We start from the raw sequence: 16,055 nt of genomic DNA on the forward strand, positions 1-16,055 counted from the left end.
AACATCGTAGGTCATCAGTCCCCTAGAACTTAGAACTAATTAAACCTAACTAAGGACATCACACACATCCATGCCCGAGGCAGGATTCGAACCTGCGACCGTAGCAGTCCCGCGGTTCCAGACTGCAGCGCCTAGAACCGCACGGCCACCACGACCGGCTGTTAATTTTTGTCTGCTGGGGGATAGAGAGTAAGGACAATAACATGTTGGGCTTATAGATTTGAATGGATGTGGATCTGTAGTACTTGTATATACACTACTGGCCATTAAAATTGTTACACCACGAAGATGACGTGCGACAGGAAGAAGATGCTGTGATATGCAAATGAATAGCTTCTCAGCGCATTCACACAAGGTTGGCGCAGGTGACGACACCTACAACGTGCTGATATGAGGAAAGTTTCCAACCGATTTCTCATACACAAACAGCAGTTGACCGGCGTTACCTGGTGAAACGTTGTTGTGATGCCTCGTGTAAGGAGGAGAAATGCGTACCATCACGTTCCCGACTTTGATAAAGGTCGGATTGTAGCCTATCGCGATTGCGGTTTATTGTATCGCGACATTGCTGCTCGCGTTGGTCGAGATCCAATGACTGTTAGCAAAATATGGAATCGGTGGGTTCAGGAGGGTAATACGGATCGTGCAGCCACGTCTCGATCCCTGAGTCAACAGATGCGGACGTTTGCAAGACAACAACCATCTGCACGAAGTTCGACGACGTTTGCAGCAGCATGGACTATCAGCTCGGAGGCCTTGGCTGCTGTTACCCTTGACGCTGCATCACGGACAGAAGCGCCTGCGATGGTGTACTCAACGACGGACCTGGGTGCACGAATGGCAAAACGTCATTTTGTCGGATGAATCCAGGTTCAGTTTACAGCATCACGATGGTCGCATCCGTGTTTGGCGACATCGCGGTGAACGCACATTGGAAGCGTGTATTCGTCATCGCCATACTGGCGTATCACCCTGCGTGATGGTATGGCGTGCCATTGGTTACACGTCTCCGTCACCGCTTGTTCGCGTTGATGGCAGTTTGAACAGTGGACGTTACATTTCAGATGTGTTACGACCCGTGGCTGTACCCTTCATTCGATCCCCGCGAAACCCTACATTTCAGCAGGATAATGCACGACCGTATGTTGCAGGTCCTGTACGGGCCTTTCTGGATACAGAAAATGTTCGACTGCTGCCCTGGCCAGCACATAATCCAGATATCTCACCAATTGAAAACGTCTGGTCAATGGCGACCGAGCAACTAGCTCGTCACCATACGCTAGTCACTACTCTGGATGGACTGTGGTATCGCGTTGAAGCTGCGTGGGCAGCTATACCTGTACACGCGATCCAAGCTCTGTTTGACTCAACCTACAGGCGTATCAAGGCCGTTATTACGGCCAGAGGTAGTTGTTCTGGGTACTGATTTCTCAGGATCTATGCACCCAAGTTGCGTGAAAATGTAATCACATGTCAGTTCTAGTATAATATATTTGTCCAATGAATACCCGTTTATCATCTGCATTTCTTCTTGGTGTAGTAATTTTAATGGCCAGTAGTGTAGTTTGGAAACACATCACAATGCGCGCATTTCCGCGGAATGGTCAAAACACGGTCCTGTCGCAGTAGCTCAATTCGCTCTGTTTCTAGACAGGTTGCAGAAGGTGTTGGATATGGCTTTGGCCGATTTCTGCTCAGTTCCGACTTAAAATGGAATGATCACATGCACAAAGCTGTAGAAATAGAAGCAGTTTCAAGATGTGTAGGGACTAACTAAGACTATGTTGGATTTTAACTGTAGCAAATAGGTTCGAGAAAGTTGACTCGTTTCGAGATATGATTCACTTGTCGTTGTGGTCCTTCTCAATCAGTCATCGCCTTTAATTCAGTGGATATATAACGGAACCTCTGAGATGGTATAGAAGCAGAATACGTTAAACATACTGGATAAATATCTAGCAGCGTGACGGAGTTGCAAATACCGGTCACATACCACGTTCCTTAGCCGAATGACTTTCAAAATTCACCGATTTTATCACGAGGTTACATCATGGATTACATGTTGGTCTGATAATACACATTCCTACGATTACCGGCTCGGTATTTGTCTGGACAGAAAATGACCTCATTCAGGGGTAATGTCGTACCTAGGTTTATGAAGCAAGTATTTAACTTTTAACGTGGATACTAGTACACTCCTGTAGAATGAGGAGCGCTTGTGAGAGTAACATGCAGTAGTTGTTGGGATCGAGATTTTTTGTTTAACATGTGCTCGATTACGTCCATGACACGGTGGTATGACTCGCAGGATGAACGTAAGAGACATGCACACGCATCGTTGATTTTCGGTCAATATTATTTGGTGTCGTATGCATCTAGTTATTGAGCATGTAATATTATATTTAGTATTAGTTCCGGGTGTGTGATATGTTCGCATTCATTCAGTCTGTGTCGAACTGTTGGACTGGGAGGACCTTAAATGGCTCTTAGCACTATGGGACTTAACATCTGAGGTCATCAGTCTCCTAGAACTTAGAACTACTTAAACCTAACTAACCTAAGGACATCACACACATCCATGCCCGAGGCAGGATTCCAACCTGCGACCGTAACGGTCGCGCGGTTCCAGACTGAAACGCCAAGAACCGCACGGTCACCGCGGCCGGCGGAAGGACATCACAACGGCAGGCTAAATAGCATGCATAAGGCATTACTTAAACAATTTGTGTAAGAATATTGTTTATTTATTTCTGATATCGCAATACACCTCGAAATTGATGCAGCGGTTTAGACAATTTAGACGATTGCGGTACTATTTTTTTATTCCGATAGAGGAAGAAACCACGTGCTTACAATGTCACAGATCATGCTGAACATATCCGAAAAACTTCTCACTTGCACTTTGTCCAAAGAGCCGTGTGACAAGCTTGCAGCACCAGCACGCCACCTAAGCACTCCTTGTTACGTGGGGAAATACTACAGCCTTTCGCCTCCCTGTCGCCCTTTCTTTATTTGTGGTATACGAATACCCATTGTACTTGAACAAGAACTGCTCCATTGTGTTTAAGCAATGTGCGGAATATTGTCATATATATACCTTGAAGATGTCACAAAACTCTGCAAATGCAGCTGCTTCAGAAGATGTGCAACAGGAAATACTAATTAAACAATTCGTTTCACAAATTGAATACATCACAAAACTACTACTTGAAACAAACTTGCACTGTAAGAGCTCTAGTTGGAGTTGCGACTATCTCCAGACTCTGGAATTACATGAATATTTACTTTCTAAGATGTGTCAGTGAGAAATGATTCGTCAATGACGAATTAATTTATCAATCCCGAAACCGATCTCAGCTGCAATATCCGATTTTACACGCCAAAACGACGATATTTGGAAGTCGAAATAAATATCTCTGTAACTCTAAATAGGACGCCCACCACTTTTCGAGTTTTAGCTGCTTGTTTGAAGGCATTGCCAGTGAGTAAAAAATTTTTGAGTCCAACAGCCATGGTGTTCATAACTTTTCTGAAATGCTGGGTGGGCTTAGTTTGTATTTGATGCTGGAGTCAGGGATGTGAGGGCTTTTAATTTTATATTTTTCTCATTTTTCGAAGCGTACTGGTGTCTACACGCAGATGGGAAAATCAGAAGAACTGCGTATCTAAAAGTTCATGACACATTTCGAACCCACAATAGATTTAGAAAAAAAAACACAAATAGAATTCGAAGCACCGTCCTACAGACGAGAAAAATGGCTTAAATTTTCGGTGCATTTTCTATGTCCTGCAATTGTTGCTCTGGAGATGCTCTAAAGCAAAATGGCGGGTGGGGAACAACATCCCACCCGTCCAAACCAGAGGAGGCTGGTCTGCTTGGACTTGTCTCTGAACGCTCGAACAAAGAAAACATCTTGACTCTGAGACGCCATGGAACGTCCTGTGAATGGAAAATTCTGATTGGTTCTTACTGAATTTACCCGTCAAATTGCTATTGTCGAGAAAATCTTAAATTCTTCGGCGTGAAACCGATCTCAACCTGGGCTACATCATCACAAACCACATCAATGTAGTAAACACAATTCGTATCCTGCACCATACAAAATAATCACTTTTGCATCCTGCATACAGCTATTGGCCACAAGACACTTCTACATATACGGCGAAGATAGATCCCAAAAAACATAAGCACGTGCACCGTGTATAGTTGCAGTACTAGGTATGTCCCGTGAGGTCGGTCGGTCATCCACCGCGACCTATGGTCACGAGACAACTGCCCCCAGCCGGCCGGTGTGGCCGAGCGGTTCTAGGCGCTTCAGTTTGGAACCGCGCGATCGCTACGATCGCAGCTTCGAATCCTGCCTCAGGCATGGATGTGTGTGATGTCCTTAGGTTAGTTAGCCTTAAGTAGTTCTAAGTTCTAGGGGACTGATGACCTCAGATATTAAGTCCCATAGTGCTCAGAGCCATTTGAACCATTTGAAGCAACTACCCACACACACGCTGACCTAATGCGCGATCAGAGCTCCCTTTGTGGACAGCAGTCACTCTCTGAAGTGGTGTACAAAGGCTGGACTGGTTGACCCAGCACAAACGCGTCCGCTAAGGGTACTGATTCCTGTCTGGCCTGCTTGCTGCCGTTGTTTCTGCAAGGAGTTGCGATCGTCCCTAGTCTCTGGGATTACAAGGACATTTACTGTCTGAGCACTGTCAATGAGATATGCTTTGCCAATCGTAAATTAGCATACCGATCTCGAAACCGCTATCAGCTGTAACATCCGATTTTACACGCAAAAAACGACGTATTTATGACACTTTTATGTTGAAATCATCGAGTAGCAAACGAAAATTTCCGGAATTTCATTTGTTTTCACATGGTTTGCCAAAGTATCATATCATTTACGTGATAATTGTTGATATCTACCTCACAGCAGTATGCTACCAATCGCTTTCACAGTGTAATTCCGAAGATAAAGAGTGGAACTCATATTTCTAGAAACCTGAAACTTTAACGAGGTGGGATGTGCTGAAAACTGCTGAACGACTAGAAACTTATCTCGTCTGTGTAGATCTTTACGTGAAAACTCGAAAATAGAGAAAACTCGTAGGTCCACTCGTAGTTTTTAACGAATACCAAAGTCATCGTACGCGTTTCTCATGTCCAGAGCTCCAGCAAACGTCTCTTCCACCTCTAGATGCACACAACACACATCACAATAGATGTTAACCAAATAAAGACGGGAAATGTGTAGAATGGCAGTACAAGCAGTCAACCGGTCAACTTACATGGGAAGGAATAACTGTCCAGTGCAAACGTATTGAATCTTCTCAAATTTCCATGGAAAATACTCGCAACACACACGATCACGAAGGCTGCGCAACACATATTGAGTATCAGTTCGCTGTCAACCCACCTAGAGGCTGACACAGTTAGGTCAACTGCATGCTTGTACCCCGGCCTCTCCAGTTCAGATGGCTCAGTGCCGGCTCGTACCTTAAGCCAGAAATGTCAATTCATTCTGGCTACAGGTTACCTCTGCCATGCCAAGGAAAATGGTGCATCATCCTAGGAAACCAGCCACATATTTATCAGTGTAATTACAATTAAATATTACGATCGTAGCGCCAAAATGGCGACATTCGACAAGGAGATGTGTATCAGAAATACCTCCTTCTGACGACTGTGACTCTGGATATATCAATATCTATACCATTAATATGACTGGACATAATTTGCCACGTAAAATCTTTCATCCACCGTATGGCTATTGACGCACTGAACTCGTAGTTTTCCAAATCAAATCCATACCTCCGTTACGACCAAACAAAGCCATTTTCTTTGTACGTGTCGGAACACTGACCACAGTAACTCTAGATCCCAGTACATACTTTATTATCCTACTGATCACAGCGAATTTATCACAAGTCCCCTACTAAGTACAATACTTCACCAATAGCTGAATGCTGGTAACACAAAACAAAAATCCGCGGTGAAGGGACATGCCTCATTGGTTATTCTTGCGAGTGGTACCAGTGTGTCTTAGAATGAGAGACATAATAGTTTTATAAGCGACCAGCTATTAAAAACACGATCGCAACGACTATGTTACTGTCATCCTGCATAAAAAAGGGTCAATGGTTCTACAGTCACACAGAAGTATAGTTAATGATATCCATGTTAAAAATGATACAAGCTTTATAAATCGAGGTATGGTGTTGCTTCCGAATGAAGTGGTCTTCCACACAAATACCGCGACATTGAATACAGACGGTGATTGCTGGTGGGTGCAAGTCGCCGGCGGTGTAAGCTCGTAATAAAATCGCCCTTCTCACCGAATTTAGCAAGTGATTCGGCTAAAGATCGCGGTATTAAGCCGATATTTGCAGCTTCCTCATGCCGTCGCTAGGTATTTCTCGTGGTAAGAAACAGTATTTGTTACGCCTTGAATCTCGATGCCATATATATCCACTGGATTATAGGCAGAGGAGGACGGTAGTTGATTGAAAATGACCACATAAAGTACATGGTGTGCTATGTGACGAATCACTTAAAAATGCAACACTAGACTGAAGTCATAAGAAATGTACAAAATCCTATGACCATTGAGTAGGTTCTTTAAATGACCTTCGCGCTGTCCTCGTGCGGCAAAGATGTGATAGGAAGGTATGATTATATCTACGCTGATAGAAAATTGAAGAGCAAAACTATCGTTTTTTCTAATGTACTCTTTTTTTTCCGATGTCTAGACGCGGCAGCCACGCCAACACTGTTGTACCTAGTTGGGGAGACAAGGTGCGCCTAATCTTTCATTAGCGTAATTATTGCAGGTCTGGACTATCCACATTATCTCTCTCCCCAACCACACTGTATCTGGCGAGCTACAATAGGACGTCGCCGACGGGAGAGATAGGTAGCACATTTGTAATAATTTAAAATAATTATAAAATTTTCTAAATTTTCTGTCATACTAATTTATTGTTGTCTTTTTCTTTTTCATGAGTGGGATACTATGTTATCGCTACGAGGATGGAAATCACACGATGCGCAATAGATTAAACATAGTCAATTGGAGAATTAATTCCGGAAGGAGCGAGAAAGCCAAGAAAAACGTAGGAAAATTCACGATCCACTGCGAACTTAACTGCACGTAGTAGCGTCTCTGCCAATGGTGCATCATCCTAATCTAATTCCCAAATTGAATCATCCTCGTAAAATACGTAGACATTGGAACAGAAAATTAATTTTAGGAACAGAAACGTGTGCATACAACTGAGTTACGGCGACAATGTATTTTGATACATGTTAGCAAGGCACCACTGCAAAGGTTTCGTAGTGGTATCCTCAATATAACAAACAGAATATTTCATTTCAAAAGTATTCATTTATTTTGTCATTTTTTTAAAGTATCAAAAAATTAGCACACACAATAGGCACGTTGTTGTCAGCCCATTTCCGGAAACCCAGGCACAAGAAGTCACCAAAATGGACGTGGCAACAAATGAAATCGAAACTGAAAATGTCGGTCACAGTGACGACGACCAGTTAGATTTTTCAATTAACGTGGATACAGATGATAGTACCATTATCATTCGAAATGTTACAATGAGGATTGTAATGACACAGGGTCACAATTTATTCCAGGGAATATTTTTTCCCCTGGTGAAAATGTAACGCGCGGGTACCCCACTCATATAATTATAAACGGTGGTGACTTCAATCTACCTTCTATATGCTGTCAACGTTCGTACGATTTAAAGCTTAAATGGTGGCTCTTCTGTGCCAAACTGGCACTACGGTGAACGTTCACGTGATATGGCCACAATAAATCACATTGGCAACGGGCGACCCGAATTTTATACCACAGCTCTAAGTGAATTGGCGACACAACCACGTTCTACCGACCGTCAGCAGGCTGTCCAATGTATCAAAGCACAACTGCTGCGTCTTACGGCAGTGAAGATGGAACGAGTTAAAGTGCGAGAATGCTCGACCGATTACGCAACGAACGGCCGTCATTACACTATATACTGAAAGAAAGAAGGCAGCGGCGTCGTACACTTTTACGGGGTGTCGAAATGGTTGAAGGATCGCGGACCACGTTCCAGAAGCATATTGCACGTGCTTTCGCTCATCACTGTCGCAGTTTCTATGCAAAGGACCAGCTGGCCAGAGCAGGATTGGCAGACGTGCTTCCCGAGATGCCAGCGGACAAGCATCCCACTGAAGATGACGGACCGAGCGGTCTAAGGCGCTGCAGTCATGGACTGTGCGGCTGGTCCCGGCAGAGGTTCGAGTCCTCCCTCGGGCATGGGTGTGTATGTTTGTCCTTAGGATTATATATATATATATATATATATATATATATATATATATATATATATATATATATATATATATATATACTCCTGGAAATGGAAAAAAGAACACATTGACACCGGTGTGTCAGACCCACCATACTTGTTCCGGACACTGCGAGAGGGTTGTACAAGCAATGATCACACGCACGGCACAGCGGACACACCAGGAACCGCGGTGTTGGCCGTCGAATGGCGCTAGCTGCGCAGCATTTGTGCACCGCCGCCGTCAGTGTCAGCCAGTTTGCCGTGGCATACGGAGCTCCATCGCAGTCTTTAACACTGGTAGCATGCCGCGACAGCGTGGACGTGAACCGTATGTGCAGTTGACGGACTTTGAGCGTGGGCGTATAGTGGGCATGCGGGAGGCCGGGTGGACGTACCGCCGAATTGCTCAACACGTGGGGCGTGAGGTCTCCACAGTACATCGATGTTGTCGCCAGTGGTCGGCGGAAGGTGCACGTGCCCGTCGACCTGCGACCGGACCGCAGCGACGCACGGATGCACGCCAAGACTGTAGGATCCTACGCAGTGCCGTAGGGGACCGCACCGCCACTTCCCAGCAAATTAGGGACACTGTTGCTCCTGGGGTATCGGCGAGGACCATTCGCAACCGTCTCCATGAAGCTGGGCTACGGTCCCGCACACCGTTAGGCCGTCTTCTGCTCACGCCCCAACATCGTGCAGCCCGCCTCCAGTGGTGTCGCGACAGGCGTGAATGGAGGGACGAATGGAGACGTGTCGTCTTCAGCGATGAGAGTCGCTTCTGCCTTGGTGCCAATGATGGTCGTATGCGTGTTTGGCGCCGTGCAGGTGAGCGCCACAACCAGGACTGCATACGACCGAGGCACACAGGGCCAACACCCGGCATCGTGGTGTGGGGAGCGATCTCCTACACTGGCCGTACACCACTGGTGATCGTCGAGGGGACACTGAATAGTGCACGGTACATCCAAACCGTCATCGAACCCATCGTTCTACCATTCCTAGACCGGCAAGGGAACTTGCTGTTCCAACAGGACAATGCACGTCCGCATGTATCCTGTGCCACCCAACGTGCTCTAGAAGGTGTAAGTCAACTACCCTGGCCAGCAAGATCTCCGGATCTGTCCCCCATTGAGCATGTTTGGGACTGGATGAAGCGTCGTCTCACGCGGTCTGCACGTCCAGCACGAACGCTGGTCCAACTGAGGCGCCAGGTGGAAATGGCATGGCAAGCCGTTCCACAGGATTACATCCAGCATCTCTACGATCGTCTCCATGGGAGAATAGCAGCCTGCATTGCTGCGAAAGGTGGATATACACTGTACTAGTACCGACATTGTGCATGCTCTGTTGCCTGTGTCTATGTGCCTGTGGTTCTGTCAGTGTGATCATGTGATGTATCTGACCCCAGGAATGTGTCAATAAAGTTTCCCCTTCCTGGGACAATGAATTCACGGTGTTCTTATTTCAATTTCCAGGAGTGTATATATATATAAGTGCACAGCCTTATGGCTGAAATCACCATTGATGATTTGGATGGTGCCCTGAAGTGTGGTGCGTTAAACACATCCCCTGGACCGGATGGGCTCCCTCTTGAGTTCTACCACACCTTAGCTCCTCTGATGGGACCGACGTGGGTACAGACGTACAACGAACTCTTAATACATACCTTATGTGCCTCTACTGATTTCACAGAGGATATCATGATACCCGTTCCAAAACAAAGTGGTGGTCGCAGATCACAAGACTATTATTGAATGGAAACTGTAATTTTTTATACCTATCCTTCGTGCTCTCCTTCAAGCGGCTATAAAGGATATCAAATGTGTATAGGTGGGGAGAGCAATACATACAGTTCTAGGGGCACACAGGGATGCCAGAGCATTAATGTCAGCATGTAGGTTACGGGGAGCCCTCGTGGCAGTGGATTTCGACCAGGCTTTCGACCGAGTGAACCATGTGTTATTACGCGGAGTGATGGAACAGAAGGGAATCTGCCACATGTTTGTGGACACGATCTTGAGGCTGATTCATGGCGTGCAGTCGAGAGTCTTGATAAATGGTGCTACCTCAGAACCTAATATGATCCAGCGCTCAGTGCGGCAAGGTTGCCCCTTTTGGCCATCTTATTTGCTGTCGCTCTTTAAGCTGCACTACACTGTCTCCGACGATGTCTTGAAGGCGTCCAGCTACGGATCGCGTCTTTCCAATGTCGCGCAGACGCCGACGACGTCTTTTGGTCAAGTAGGAGACGAAATCCAGGCGGCGCTGGAATAGTTTCAGCAATGTGGAGCGGTGGCTAGTAGTGTCACCAACCTACGAAAGACCCGATATGTGGAAGTGGGCAGAGGGTTGCCACCATGGACAGCAGTGCCCATCCCCAGGGTCGCCACTCTCAAGTGTTTGGGAGTGGTATTCCATGGAAACATACGCCGTACAGCGGTGGATAATTATCGACGGCTACTGCGACAAATTCGCGCATTAGTATGACGACGCGCATTGCACGCCACAGGTATGTTCCAGTTAGCGCATGACGTCAGCGTCTATTTGGCATCAAAAATAAGTCACTTGGCACACATATTGCCGTTGCCCATCACGATCGCGTCAAGAGTAGTCAGTCTTCGGACATTTCGTAAGTGCTGTCACCTCGTCAAAATCCGCTACGATACCTGGACGCTACCACCGACAGGAGGAGGCACTGTACTCGTAAATATGAGGAACAGGGCGTGTGCGCTATTTCTTAGTTCGATCAAACTCTATTGGAGAACCGAGCACGTCATTTTAATGGGCGCTGTGATCAACGAAGTGGCTCCCCATTCACTATCTCCACCAGGCAATGTTGGCCACATTACGACACCCCTCGCACACCTTTGCGACTTCTTCGTCGATTACAGTTACGTCCAGGACAGTTTGCTATAGACCAGGCTGCCTACAGGGGAAGATTCGTATAGAAGCTTCCTTCATGAACAATCCCGCAATGTGGTCGAACAGAAGTACCCGGCGATACAGTGGCAGAGAATATGGAGAGCGGTTCATCTCCCCTCTCTCCCTACAGAGGCACGTGCGTTGTGGTATGTAGTGGTGAACGGCAAATTCCCGAACCGTCAACGACTGCACTCTATCCACCTGGTCGACACGCCGATATGCGCCCACTGCGCGGTCATCGACTCCGACGAGCACCGTTTGGTTTGTGGCAAGGCAATTCACTGTTGGCTTCTCACGAGCAAAATGCTGGCCCTTTTACTGCGTACGGTGCACACTGCGATCAAGGCTGACGACCTACTGTTTCCGGACAAAGTATACTTTCCCACCGCGAGGACAAACGCCGTAAACTGGATACAGGGGATGGCGAGGTATTATCTGTATCGCACCGATGACAAGTAAGTCAATAGACTACTGGTAAATACTGCAAGAGCAACATGTGATCTTGCGGCGACACGTGATATATGGAACATATTTTTCCAACTACTTTGGTTCGCTATTCACGGACCCTCCGGCTAACTGCGGTGTTCCGGGTATGAGAAGTGAAAATGAGAAGATAGCCCAACGTTCAAAAACCAACGTTCATGCCTGATGTATTCAGGGATCTATATATCGTTTCTTAAGATAGCGAAAAGCTGACCTGGATACACAGTCAACAGGGTCCCGTTTTCTTTTCTTTTTTTTTTTTTAGTGACCTCATTAAATCTAGACGGCGCTGGGAGAGTTTTTTAGGTTTGGATGTGTTGAATGGCACCTTTAGTTTCTGTATGTTGTGTTATGCTCCACCGGCCGGGGTGGCCGAGCGGTTCTAGGCGCTACAGTCTAGAACGGCGCGACCGCTACGTCCTGCCTCGGGCATGGACGTTTGTGATGTCCTTCGGTTAGTTAGGTTTAAGTAGTTCTAAGTTCTTGGGGACTGATGACCTCAGAAGTTAAGTCCCATGGTGCTCAGAGCCATTCGAACCATTTTTTTTGTTACGCACCTATCAAAGGAAGAAAAATCAATATCCACAAAAAGACACCTCAAATAAAAATTTTAAAAAAATACAAAAATAAAACAAAAAACATTTCTTTCTTTGTGCCACCAAAGGGAGGGTGGAGACATTGTGGCCAGGCCTCGGGTTGCGACTCCTGCTCACATTGCCTCGTCCAGCCCATGACCTGAAAAAAAAAAAAAAAAAAAAAAAAAAAAAAAAAAAAAAAAAAAAAAACATGTGTTGACAGAGCACCTGCCCCTGAAAGAGTTCGAGTCTCGGTCTGGCACACAGTTTTAATCTGGCAGGAAGTTACATATCAGTGCACACTCCGCTGGAGAGTGGAAATTACATTATAAATTAAATTATTTTTCATCCTTATGGATTTCAAAAAAATGGCTCTGAGCACTATGGGACTCAACTGCTGAGGTCATTAGTCCCCTAGAACTTAGAACTAGTTAAACCGAACTAACCTAAGGACATCACACACATCCATGCCCGAGGCAGGATTCGAACCTGCGACCGTAGCGGACTTGCGGTTCCAGACTGCAGCGCCTTTAACCGCACGGCCACTTCGGCCGGCTTTATGGATTTCATGCTTCAAAGAAATTTTCATAGAACATCCACATTTTTTTATATTTTGCTTGGGCTGGGAATTGAACCTGAACCACACACATGGTAGGCGAGCATTCTACCGCGAAGCCACACGACACCTCGGAAAAGAGTCGACCTTGCTTTAGCATATTAAAGACAGTCGAAAAACTTCAAAGGCAATTTTCTGTAGAATTTTTGTTGAGTTGCATCGAACTGCTCTTGATAAAAAATACAAAAATTTGATTGTCGTGGGGTCCCCTTATTGGGTGAAAGATTGCTTCCTTAGAGACAAATTTCCACGTCGACGAATGGTTCATCGGAGCACTGTGCTCGGAGGGAGTATCCTGAACAATATACTGAAAATGCCGACCAGTGGAGTATGATTGTTGGGACGGGGGTGGGTTTAAGCGTCACTTTATTATGTTTTTTTCTCGAATAACTCGAAACCCGCGGCTTCTAGCGAAAATGTTTCCCTACACAAATGAAACTACATTAAATTTCCTACAAAAAATGTCCTGTTCATTTTTTCTTTAGGACTAGCAAGGATGGAAAATCGGAGATTACTGAAAACAGTTCAAATGATATAAGTGATGTGTGTTACAAACATGTTAAATGTATTTACCACACTCAAATACAGTGGTCCCACATTAATTGATAAACTGTGATCCGGGAGTGTAACAGTATGCAGGAGCGAGATGTGTGGGGTAGAAGCCTGAGGGAAGGCAGGTCGCCGGCTGTGCTCAAGCAATTCCCTCTCTCGAAATTCTGCAAGTTGAAGGTTGAGCAGGTGACTCCACACCCTAGCTACCTCACTACGTCACAAGAGGCAGCTACAGGCTGTTTAGAAAGTTATACGGCTCTCTACAGCGCGCTTTATGAATCGGACATGCCCAGGAAGTGTTTACTTAAATGCGTTCACAGTACATGGAATTCAGGTATGAGTTGCTAAGAACATTAACGTATGTTATTTATGTGGACAGACCTAGGTAAATCTCTGCACACTGTTCTGCACTTCTAGAGAAGTTGGTTCTTAGTCGCCTGTACGGTAACTATAGTGTTCTTTTGCGAAAGGCAGCTTCCCCCACCATACAATACGTGCTGCTCAATGTTTAGTTTATAGACAGACTGTACATTTTGAGCATTTCCTGTCCAGTTCTTTTATATGCGTAGACAAAATCACTGAGCTTGTCTTTATATAGTGGAGCTATTTTTAGTTTATTAAGTGAGTATTCATTTGCAGTTGTTAAGCGAACTATTATATAAAAAAAATTGTCATGCATGTTTCATTTGTAAGAGTAATATTGTCAGCGACTTATATAGTTTGTTTTGGTAAATATGGCACCTTTCTGCTGTTTGTTGTTGACAGCGTATTGTAAAGCCATGTAACTGTGTTCTAGTCACTTGGTTGTGAATCAATGAGTGACCAAAAAGTCACTGCAAGTCTCTCACCATTAACTGCGTTATTTGTAGACTGCACAAATCTTTTCCATTTAGGAATTCCTATACAGTTGGCAGCATTGAGTGGAGTAAGTTGCCACACATCCACACCATATCTTCCAAGATGGGTCTGAATATGTCTGATGGAATGGGACTCATCATGCACAAGTCTAGAACAGTAATATGTTGTAACTTGCTGCTCGATTCTGAACTGTCTCAAGTTCTATAACATCAATGTGACCTACGTCTGTCGCAGAGGGAGACAATTTAAGTATCTGGGCGTCTTCAGATTATGGGACAGCTGAGGCTGGGGTCAAACATTTTATGACCCCCTTATTGTCAAAAGTATTCCAGACAGAGATAGTGGAGGTAATGAAATCGACATTGTCGAAAACATATTGACGGTGAATTGCATTTGGGACTGGCTCTTCATTGCGGTAGACAATTGACAGCTCGAGCTGTTGAACTTTCTTTATGTAACAGCTCAGTTAACAACTGCCAGTAAGTACTCACTTAATGAAACGAAAATAATTCCACTACATAAACACCACCTCAATTATGTTATTTGGTCTACTCACATAGGAGAAATGGAGCAGCACTGACGGAGGGGAATTTGCCTTCCCTGGAAGAACACTACAGCTGCTGTACTGGATGACGAAGAATCAGTTTCTTCTACAAAAGTGTGTCAGTTTGCATTACTATGTTAGTGTTATTACTAAAGTATACCTGCATTATTTGTAATGTGTACACATTTTGTCCAAAAAGACTCCCCACTGGGCATGTCTCTGCCTGTGTAACTTCCTGCAGCACCCTCTACTTGTTTCTTTTGGCGTAGTAGGGCAGTCAGTAGGGGCTCACCTGCTCGATCTTCAATTCGCAGACGTACAGGGTGACTGTGGGTGACTGTTATTGAACTATATAAAAAGAAACGTGCATTGTGAGGGTGGTTTCAAAAGTTCTCGGAATCACCACGAGAGGTCAGCGCTAGCGCAACGAGTTGTTCACGTGATATTCATTGGACTGTAGCCTCTAAACAAGTGCCAAGTCAGTACCACGAGGGAGCAGTAACTGCTGCGCAGAAGCAAACCCATTTCTGACGTTCTGCACATGACGTCACTGAGGAACAGCTCTTGGCAGGCGCGAAGTGTACGTCTGAGCTTTGTGTTGTCGTGGTTCGTCCGTGTTGTGTTTCGTGCGTGTTGTCGTTTCCGTTCGGTTATCTTTGTGCAGTGAGTGTTTGTCCGAAGTATTTGAGTGTGTGGAAGCAACGCCAGGTTGTGCTGTTGTCGGCTGTAACTCTCATAATCGCAATACAAAAGGGACTGAAATAGTGTTGCATTGTTTCCCACGTGATGAAAGTCTGCAAAAGGTTTGGCTTTTAAAATGCTTTAGGAAAGATCCTGTGAACGTAGAGAACGCTAGAATATGCTCTCGTATTTCAAGGAAACGGATTATATCCGGGACTTAGTTCAGAACTGTTAAATTTACCACGGAAACTAATCCTTAAGAGTGATGTGTATCCGTCTTGCAATTTGCCTTGTGGTAGTAGCGCCAGTGATAACACACCGATAGCAATAGAAGAAAGGAAAGAACGTTTTAACAAATGTGAAATTCGTAGAAGAAGACTTTAAAGAAGCTCTCACCATTGAAGAGGAATGTTGACAAGTATACATTTACAGATGAAGTTCTTTGTAGTGATCCACATAAAGTCCACTTTACAGAATTCTG

The sequence above is a fragment of the Schistocerca cancellata genome, chromosome 5 (genome assembly GCF_023864275.1).
Source record: "Schistocerca cancellata isolate TAMUIC-IGC-003103 chromosome 5, iqSchCanc2.1, whole genome shotgun sequence".
Taxonomy (NCBI): Eukaryota; Metazoa; Arthropoda; class Insecta; order Orthoptera; family Acrididae; genus Schistocerca; species Schistocerca cancellata.